Here is a 10983-nt window from a genome sequence, read left to right as displayed (position 1 = left end):
GCCGCGTCAGATGAGGCAACGAGTGGCCTACAGGAATTCAAGTATTTATCGTCTGGTCTTGGGAAGTGGCTGTGGCATCAGCTGAACATGATTTAGTTCTGAGGTAATGAAACACTTCAGCTGACAATAAACACAGTGAGAATTTTAGGGCAAATGGATGCTATCGCTGTCTGAGCTTTCTATCACTTTCCCTTCAAAAGTACAAAGGAGGAAGAGGGCTCTTTGAAGATAAGAAACTTTATAAAAAGCCTTAGAAGGTGCTCAATTTGTCATAAATTCTTCTGTAAAAATTGGTGTCCTTTACATCAACAGTTAAGCTCAGTTTTTGGCTGGAGTTGTCAGCATCTCTTAAAATTTCCAAGATGCTAATAGACTCCTCAAACATGAATACATGTATTGTAGTCTTCTCTTCAATATCTATGCCTCATAATCAAAATATTTCTGTTACATTTGTAGCATTTTTTCACATGATTTTTGCTAAGCTAATACATGTTGAGACGATTTTGATGTCGCGGTCAAAAAGGTGAATTTTGGGGTGGGGAGAATGGATGTGTCCATGGCAAAATAATGCTTTTAAGTAAAAAAAATTTCTTTTTTTTTTAATAAAATGAAAATAAACATTGGTGACTTTGTGGATGGAATGCATTCTTCATTTAGGCGATAACCAAAGTTAACATCATTTCATGTATTTTTGGCTTAAATAAATCCCATAGAACAAGCACAAGGAAGTGGCTTTCTTCTGTGCAGCGGCAGGCACCCACACGTGCTAGTGGCAGGGTCTTAGATGCGACCCGAAGGGAAAAATGCTTGGGGTGAAGGTAAAGAGGTGATTTTACAAAAGACAGAGGAGTGAAGACACAGGACGCTGTTCACGGTAGTAACATATTTCACAAATATATTCACAGTCACTCCTGGCTGGTACTGCCTACATGAAAGAAAATAGAACCCATGGGATGTGGAAGGGCAGAAACAGCAGGCATGATGAGCAGAGGCTGAAAGACTTTGTCAGAAAACTTAGTTTTTCTAAACTTTGGAACAACTATTTTCTCCAACTACACATGTTTGTAAACAGACTCAGCACAGGAAAAAAATCTTTGGATGATATGGGTGGTTCACTGAGCGAGGAATTCAGGCTCTTTCCTGAGCAGCGCATGGGTGAGTGTGGGTGCTCAGGTCATGCCCTTGGCCCTGTGGAGCTCGGCAGAAGTTATATCATTTATTTTGTTCCGTGAAAATATCCTGTTGGAGATGCTTCTGTCTCCTAGCCGAGTCAGTATCATTTAAAAAGCTTGTTATTAGGCAGAGATTAAATTTGAGCACAGCGTGGAATGTAGATGTGGATATTAAGTATAACCGCTCTCAAGGTTTTTAATCAGGAACATCTGATCTCTTTACAGAATGATTTTAAATTGGAAATATAGTTTGAGTTCCAGGCACCCAGATCCATGCTCTGCATGCAGTTATTGCCTGCATGGGTTTACCCACACAACTTAGCACACAACTTTGGCTATTATTTTTTTTTTTGCGTCCAGCTTGTCCACAGACAGGAAATTAAAAAAACAATTCGAAACACTGTTTATGCACAATCCATAGAAACAATGTCTTGCCTGCCACGTTAATAAAGGAGCACTGTTCCTGGAATGGTGCTGAGACTACTGACATCGATCTGACCTTTTGCAGATACCCACCGAATTAAGTTATGGGATTTAACTCATAACAAGGAAATGAAAATTTTGCTTCACTTAAGGATGGAGGATGAGACCCTCTACAAACCTGTCCTGTGTGTTGAAACCGAAGGAACAAATTTAGCTGCTTTTGGATTTATGTGGAACAGTGAGAGCAGAAAAAAAGATTTGTGAAGTATTTTATATCATTTGAAAGTCTGTCTCTATTATAAGACATAGTATAAAAATTGTTGTTTAAATAAAATAATTAATCACATTTTAATAATCCACTGGATGTGAATAGTGCTGACTACATGCTGTATAGCGAGACAGCCTGCTTCACAGCTCTGTATGCACTTTAACAGGCAAATTCCTTTTGTAGATGTAGATTCTCTGGTACCTTTAGAGCCCACGTGGCGGTACGTGCACTGTTCACCCGCTCCCACTGATTAGTCTGCGGATAGTGGTTTTGGATGAAAGGCAAAAGCTGTTTTCAACAATGCCTTAATCAGATCACAGGCCCCCCGTGGCCTCCGGTGCCCGCAGCTGAAAGGAGCAGAGTCTCTGATTGATTCCCTGCTCGTAGCTATCAGGGAGCACAATTTGGAGGTGATGAAGTGAGGGAGGCAGAAGAAGATGCTGACAGGGCAGCAGCCAGGAGACGATCAGGGACGGGTCAGAAATGTGCCAGAACAGACACTTTTCCTTTTCACAGAATCACAAAATCACAGAATGTTCAGGGTTGGAAGGGACCTCTGTGGGTCACCTAGTCCAACCCCCCTGCCGGAGCAGGGTCACCTACAGCAGGCTGCACAGGACCATGTCCAGGTGGGTCCTGAATATCTCCAGAGAAGGAGACTCCACAACCTCCCTGGGCAGCCTGTTCCAGGGCTCCTTCACCCTCAGAGGGAACTTCTTCCTCATGTTCAGAAGGAACTTCCTGTGCCTCAGTTTGTGCCCATTGCCCCTTGTCCTGTTGCTGGGCACCACTGAAAAGAGTCTGGCCCCATCCTCCTGACACCCACCCTTCAGATATTTGTAAGCATTTATAAGGTCCCCTCGCAGCCTTCTCTTCTTCAGGCTGAACAAGCCCAGCTCCCTCAGCCTTTCCTCGTAGGACAGATGCTCCAGTCCCCTCATCATCCTTGTAGCCCTCCGCTGGACTCTCTCCAGTAGCTCTTCATCTTTCTTGAACTGGGGAGCCCAGAACTGGACACAGTACTCCAGATGAGTACTGATGACACCTTTTGTCCAAGGCCCACCTACGCATATGTCCCTCTTCCCCTCCATTACCCTCTATGCACCTTTGTGCTTCTTAAACCAGTGCATTAACTCTTTGAGCAAGCCTCCAAAGTCACGAACCTTAAGCCAAATTCCAGCAAGGAGTAGGAATTAAGTTTTTAAAATGCAATATTGCAATTCAGTCATTTTGTTATCTTCTGCCCTGGTCTCCTAGCACAGGAAATTTCAGCCTTTCTGAATCCTGTGTGCATCTTAATGCCGTTTCACCTGATTTGTGCGTTGTAGAAATCATTCCTGGCTCCAAAAGTCGCCCTTCTGTTGCTAAAGAGTCATGGAGTCCTCCCAGCACCTTTAATTCAGGTACTGCCATCAGTGGAAATGTACCTTCAACAACAAATGTGGGTGGAATAAACTTGTAAAATAATAAAAAGAGCCCACATAATAAAAAAGCCCACAAATTCTCCTTATTTAACATTAGTTTATAGGGGCTGGGGGGAGAAATCCTATCTGAAAAGTCTACTTCTACAATGGGCAGTAGTACCTAAAGGCAAACTGTTACCCAGATGTAGGAGACAAATGGCAAAACAGCAAATTTCAGGTGTATAATGCCCATACGTCTCTGAAGTCTTTCTCCTCTTCCCCTTTCTCCCCTGACTCCCGGGGGTTTTTCTCCCTTTGTCTTTCTCTTATCCCTTTCAGCTGCATGTCACCATCTTTTTTTCTTCCGTACCCTTCCCAGTCTCTAGGTTACTTCCCCCCACCACCAATGATTGCTAGGCTTTTTTTTTCCTCTTTGACAGGTTTATTTCCCTTCCCAGATTTATATTCCCAGAAATCACCCTCATCTTCATTTCCCCATGTCATCTCAGGCTGACAGACTCCTGAAACACATTGCTCTGAGCAATATATCCTGCCCACAGGGCAACAGTTCTGCCATCACCCCTTACAACCCTACGTCTGAGCTCATGCCGTGCCTCTCTTGAACACCAGCTCCTGGCAGGCTCAAACAAACAGTATATACTGGTCCATAAAACAAACCCACAGCGCTAAATAACATCCAAGTCCTCCTTTGCTACTTCTGTCATTACTGCTCGCAGCCTCCATTATTAGGATGTGCTTGAAGGCAGATGCCTGAAATACCGCCAGATACAGCACTTGGTGGGGGGGAACATGAAGGATACATCTCACTGTTGCCAAGGCAAAATACAGGTGCTCTGAAGGAACAGCAGCATGTAGATTCAGAACTGCACCCACTAAAGGTTTACACACCCTTTGCACGAGTTGTGGCCTCTTTTCTAGTGTGGTCAAGCCTCTCTTGGCAAGGTGGTGAGGCTGTCCGGGGTCCTGCCTGCTCCTCCATCCCCACCTGCTCCTCCAACCCTTCTGGCTCCTCCATCCCCTCCTGCTCCTCCATCCCTTCTGGCTCCTCCATCCCCTCCTGCTCCTCCATCCCCGCCTGCTCCTCCATCCCCTCCTGCTCCTCCATCCCCTCCTGCTCCTCCATCCCCGCCTGCTCCTCCATCCCCTCCTGCTTCTCCATCTCCGCCTGCTCCTCCATGACCGCCTGCTCCTCTATCCCCTCCTGCTCCTCCACCCGCTGCTGTTCCTCCATCCCCACCTGCTCCTCTGTCCCCTCCTGCTCCTCCATCCACTGCTGTTCCTTCATCCCCACCTGCTCCTCCATCCCCTCCTGCTCCTCCTGCCTCTGAGCCTGGGTATGCTGCAACCTGCGTTCAGGCGTCGTGGCTCGTCATGATGATTTTCTGGCTTGGAACAGATTATTTCAGGATTGGACGATACTGAAATAATACAATGAGGTACAGAAATATTGCAGCCAAAGCACAACAAATACGCACCAGCACAGTTCCTAGGAGCATTTAGCAGGACTTCCCTTAAAAGCAGGCACTTGCTCAGACCCCACGCACAGCCGTGCTAGGGCAGAAGGCTGACCTGAAGACAGCTGCCTTTCGTGGGACCTCACAGCCAGAGACTGGCAGGAAAATCTTGATTAACAACTGCGTAGCGTGGGGTGTAATAGTCCTAGTGTTTCTGAATCAAAGCTAATCCCAGGTCACATACACTCGCGCTATGCACAGACCAGAACATGGTAGGCATTTAATGACTGCAGTCAAACCATCTCGTCATCTTACGATTGCGATGGTGAACACAGTTTTTAAACTGTTTTTCCCCCCATGAAGCATTAATCTTGGAAGTACTCATTTAAGGTGCTGAGAAGATTTTAATAGCTACTCACTTCCTTTGCTTTCTCAGACACCCATTTTCCCATAGCTGATGGTTTTTGACACAAATCAAGGTACACAAACTGAGAGTGCCTTCAGATTTAATGACTGTACTTGCTTCCTCTTCCATTTCTCAGCACTTTGGTAAACATGCCTCTTTTTTTCCCTCAGTCGAAACTAAACAGATGATGAGAGGAACGCAGGGTTCCTAGTGGCAAAAGATGCCTGTTCTCAAGAGGAAAGTGAAGAAAGATAAAACTTAATCGCTTTGAGTTAGGGTTATATGAAAGGAGAGGCTGTAATCATTCTATTGCGGCATCCGAGGCAGGGTGGTAGAGAGTATAAAAAAAAGTTGGGATTTTTTGTGGTGAAGTGGTTTTTTTTTTACTAAATGTCTTGCTCTTCCATTTAAAATGTGACAGAGACGAACCAAATCCCACTTCACTCAGGCGTGCATGAAGGTCAGCAGTTTCCTCGCTCCGTGATGAGAGTTTTCCTATCCATTTTTCTATCTGCATTATTCATTGCTGTTAAACAGCTCCAGCTTTTTACGTACGATCCATCCCAGACTTCTCTCTCATCAGTTACTTCCACATCACAGTAATATGTGCCTCGAAGATGTCAGAATTTCTGTCTAAGTGGTTTATAAAAAGACCCATTTCTAACATTACCATTTTATTTTTCCCTCCTGCAACGCTTGTTAGGCTGCCTTGGGTAGCTACCAAAGGAAAAAAAATTGACAGGAAATGTTTGTGAATTGTAAAGCTCCTGCTTTTCTTGCCTAGCAGCAAATCATCCCTGCCAGGAGTTACTTGTCTGCATCTCTACCAATAATTATGACATGAAGAGTTTTCTTTGGCTTCCACTCCCAGCTGTGTCTAAAAAGCACTGATTTTGAGCTAGTGAGATGTCGGTTGTCCACTCTACACTGTGAGAGGAGAATAAAACCCCTTCGTTAGCACAGGCAGTTAGAGAACTCCAAACAGGAATCATCCCTCATGGGGCAAACACCATTTAGTGATTTCCTGCAATTTAGTCATTAAAATTTTTTAAAATATCTCCTGGTAGAACAAAGAAATGCAACCTGTATACTGAGTTTGATTTAAAACAGTGGACAAATCACTGCATAGCTCCCGTGGATGTTGCACAAATACCAGCGTTACAAAACAAGTGCGAAGAACGGTCACACGTCCAGAACCTGAAGCCACAGCAAAGACGAGGGGCTGCTCGCGCTCTTGGCTTGCTGTCAGAGGCAACTTTTTTTTTTTTCTTATTAAAATGGACAGTGGCTCAGGTCCTTGTTCTGAGAATATTTAGCAACTAATAAGAGGCCTCATTCATGACCAAGTGAAGAGAGACACACTGAGATGAAACCAGGGGACAACTGCAACAAACAAATGGCAATGCCCAAGAGAGAACCAGCTGGAAGCGCTGCATTGACTCTTACAAACCTGCTGCAGGCCTTCTAACCCCTGAGGACTTCAGGCTCTCATAGCTAAACTGAAGGAAGATGTGGAGTAACCAGAGCTGCTTCGTTGCTCTGAAACTGGCTCAAAACTCAGTCCACATGCCTGTGCTGGCATCTGGCAGTGCCGCTGTGACCGGCTTGCTATTATTCTAAAGGAATATAAGGAGAGTAACATCATCCAAGACACTCTGTGTTTGGAGCTGATTTTTGTGGTGGCTTCCCAAAAGCTGGTGATGCCACAGTCTGCATGCAAGTAAGAAAAATAGTGCTACAGTGATGGCACTGAAGCTGTCGTATCAGAGAGGGTGCAGCTGCTACTTCTGCTGAAAACCCAACCTCCCGTCCCTTCTAGCTTCCCAGGGTGCTATAACTAATTTAACGCACCTCTGATCATCTGATGGGGAAAGACAGGAGTCATCGCAGGATGAGGAAGCTGCCTTGTCTTGAAGACAAAGAGCTTTTTATTTGCAGTCCAGATGTGGTCAGTGTTCAACCGAGTTGCAAGAAAATCAGTAGCCACTAAAGCGAATTTTCGGCTACAAGACAGCTTCTCAGAGCGGATTTTCAACAAGAAGAAAGTTCTGCTAATATCAAAGTCCTCGCTTCACTGGGATTGCGGATCTAGGAAAAGGTATCTCAGTGCCCTTGTGTTTATTAAATAGGAAACCTGTTTAAATAGTGTCAACTGACTGAAGCAAAACAACACAGTGCAGGAGAGACTGTCAGGCGTAACTCTGTGTTCCCTGGTATTTTTCAAGCATCTTTCTCCTTTTGTATTTATTACTTTACTTTTTAAAAGCAGTGAAAAGTAAAAGCTGGTGGAAATCCAAAGAACTTTTATTGAAAGGCAGGGTTTTCCACAAGACATCAAATGTTTAACATCCAACGTAACTCATCCGCTGCATTAATTTGTCAAATATTTATTAAAATGAGGATAGACTGTCTTTGCTACACACTGAAGCCAAGACTGACGAGCCTCCAACTGCAGAGGCTGCGTAGAAAGGGAGAGGAAGGGGGGAGAGAAAGCAAGCTGCAGGTGTACGGCTTGGTCCCATATTGCTTTTGTGAGATTAGTAAGAGATGAATGAGGCTGGTAGAAGAGCAAGTATTTGGAGAGACCGTGACTGAAGACAAAGCTGAATCCGACGCACTCGCAGCTGGAGACGTGGTTCCGCAGAGCCCAAACACTGGGCTGGGGAAGGAGCGGAAGGGAAGGCGAACAGGAAACATTTCAGCCTTGCAGAGCAGGAGGGGAAAGAATTCTAAGGAGGAGGAAGTGACCAACGTGATCTGATCTGTGGAGAGAGAAAATCATCGCAAACATTTTCTGGTTCTGGATTGTCAAGCCCCCCTCGAGAGCAAGAGAAGAGGCAGCTGTGCCCTGCGTGTGACGGAGGCACACGAGGAGCAGACAAAAGTTTCCCTCGGCAGGACGACGGAAGGAGAATCAAACTTCATTTTGGGTACGAAAGCACTTGTTTTAGGCAAGGTTGAAAGTGAAGACTTGAAAAGAAAATGACTATTCTGGGACAAAGAGGGGTACTCTCTGATAGGAGGAGATAGCTGTTGCCTCTCCTGCCCCACCTCCAGCTCACTTTGGCGAGAGCTCTTTTCCACCACAGAGCTTCTGTGTCCGCGTTCTGACGCCTGACAGCAGCAGTCTGTCAGGCATCTCAGTGCTACAAGTGGGCTTCGCTAGATAATTTCAAAATCTACGTGTCTGCTTAGACTGCAATGCCTTGTACATTCAATTATTGCCCTAACTCTACCAAGAGCAGCATGTTTCTAAATTAATGTAAACTTACAAAAATGCAATTTTATAACTGATTCATTTTGCATCTGTGCTGCCTCCAAATTCAGTTTGAATAACGTTTTCTAATCTACTACTACATAAAACAAACTGAAGAACTTTGATATTATTTCCATATGCCCATGGGTTCAAACGTAGCCATCTGCACAGCTTCAGGGTCTGCTGCTGAGCCAAGAACTGTTATTTACTGACATTTGTCCTTGGTCGTCTCTGGAGGAACGTATTTGTGCAAGTGCTTTTGAGTACTTTCCTGGGTCTGTGAGACTCTCTCCACCTGTGTGATCAGTTATCACAGATAGCAGTCGGAAGGGCTTTTGAAGAAGGGACACTTGGAAACACGTGCATTTAGTTACATGAATAAGTAACTTTACATCCGCCTTTTTTTTTTTTTGATACTGCAAAACTTAATATCTGGCCTGAGTTCTCTTTACTTTGTTTCATCGTTTTCACACAAACCTTTCTATTTCACAGAATCACAGAATGGTAGGGGTTGGAAAGGACCTCTGTGGCTCATCCAGTCCAACCCTCCTGCCGAAGCAGGGTCACCTACAGCAGGCTGTACAGGACCGTGTCCAGGCGGGTCTTGAATATCTCCAGAGAAGGAGACTACACAACCTCCCTGGGCAGCCTGTTCCAGTGCTCCGTCACCCTCAGAGGGAAGAAGTTCTTCCTCATGTTCAGACGGAACTTCCTCTGCTTCAGTTTGTGCCCATTGCCCCTTGTTCTGTCACTGGGCACCACTGAAAAGAGTCTGGCCCCATCCTCCTGACACCCACCCTTCAGATATTTATAAGCATTTATAAGGTCCCCTCGCAGCCTTCTCTTCTTCAGGCTGAACAAGCCCAGCTCCCTCAGCCTTTCCTCGTAGGACAGATGTTCCAGTCCCCTCATCATCCTCGTAGCCCTTTGCTGGACTCTCTCCAGTAGCTCTTCATCTTTCTTGAACTGGGGAGCCCAGAACTGGACACAGTACTCGAGATGGGGCCTCACTAGGGCAGTGTAGAGGGGGAGGAGAACCTCCCTCGACCTGCTGGCCACACTCCTCTTAATGTACCCCAGGGTGCCACTGGCTTTCTTGGCAGCCAGGGCACACTGCTGGCTCATGGTCAACTTGTCGTCCACCAGGACGCCCAGGTCCCTGTCCGCAGAGCTGCTCTGCAGCAGGTCCGCCCCGATCTCTAATTCTGGCACTTCCCCTTTTCCATGGGGAGTCCGTCAGATCTAACGCTCTCACACCAACAAAACTATCGTCGTCTTGTATCCAGAAAATTAAAGCAATTTTTGACTGCTTTTCCTCATGCACTTTGATTAGCTTCAACAAACTCTAAGGTTAATTTTACCAATATTTCAGGGTTTCCATGTCCTCTCTGACAAGCTGCCTGTCTAAAATGTCAGACCACATTGCACAATTCGGTCTCTTGTGTTTGAGCCCTTGAGCTCCTTCTGTGGTGCAAAGCGAGATGTGACAACTCACCTCCCCCTTACGGAGTGGCCTACTGACGGCACTGAAAACAAGGGGAGGCGCAGATGTATTTTCTAGATTTCACTTATTGCAGTACATTTTAAGGACTGACAGCACACACAGATATATTGTTAAGGGAGGTGGAGGTTTGGGCAGCAGCATGAGTGGATTAAAATTTTTGGCCCCGGTGAAGTAGGAGCAGCGTTTTCAGGCCACTGAATGAGTATGTAGATTGTGTCTGTATTGAAATTAGAGGAAATTAGTTTAAAATATAGACATTTAAATGTCTTTTGGCCTGTGCCAGTGGATGAGGTAGCTTACACCCACAACAGAACTCTTCAGAAAGGGATAAACCTTGCAAGAAATGCTCTAAATAAAGACCTGCAGAATACCCAAGGTGCTGATGATGACTTGGAAACCTCGACTGCTTCAATAGCTAGTTCTGCTTCAAACCCAGTCCCGGGTCAGTCCCAGCCAATCCCCTTTGTTCCCAAACAGCAGCTGCTGCAGATTCTTTCGGGCTTACATCTGCAGATTCTTTGTCACCAATGCGAGTTTACCTGGGTAAGGATGTCAGAATAAAGCGCAACATCGCTTTTCTCAGGGTACCTGAGAGGAGATTGTATATTTATTTTCAAGTGTTTACTCCCAGTGGTCTTACATACACCAGCCCAGAATGTCACTCCGGTGTGTCCAGGGGGACTTCTACTTCTGACCCCACACACCCTTTTCAGGAGGGTGGTGTGGGGCTGGGGAGGCCACTGAAGCGAGAGTCTCCATCCGGCCAGCTGAAGTGCAGGCTTCTTTTATGATTTTTATTCAGGTTATTTAGAGCAGATAGAACAGGTTTAGTGTTGTAGTAAGATGCTGGACGGTTTGTATCCTTTACAAGAAAACAATTCTTCTTTCACCTTCCTAATGAACTGAAATCTTAGCTCTGCCTCTAAGCTGAGATTCCTGCATCTCTCCATTCAAAAACTCAGCAGATTACCAGGCTGACTTCTTGAGGCGGCTTAGCAAGCAGAAACCCAGCATGTTATTGGCATATTCCTGATCAAACAACAGCCAGCAGGGCTTTTCTGGGCAGCAGCTATGGT

This window comes from Opisthocomus hoazin, chromosome 5 (assembly GCF_030867145.1).
Source record: "Opisthocomus hoazin isolate bOpiHoa1 chromosome 5, bOpiHoa1.hap1, whole genome shotgun sequence".
Taxonomy (NCBI): domain Eukaryota; kingdom Metazoa; phylum Chordata; class Aves; order Opisthocomiformes; family Opisthocomidae; genus Opisthocomus; species Opisthocomus hoazin.
The sequence above is the reverse complement of the archived record's forward strand: the minus strand, read 5'-3'. Positions refer to the sequence as shown.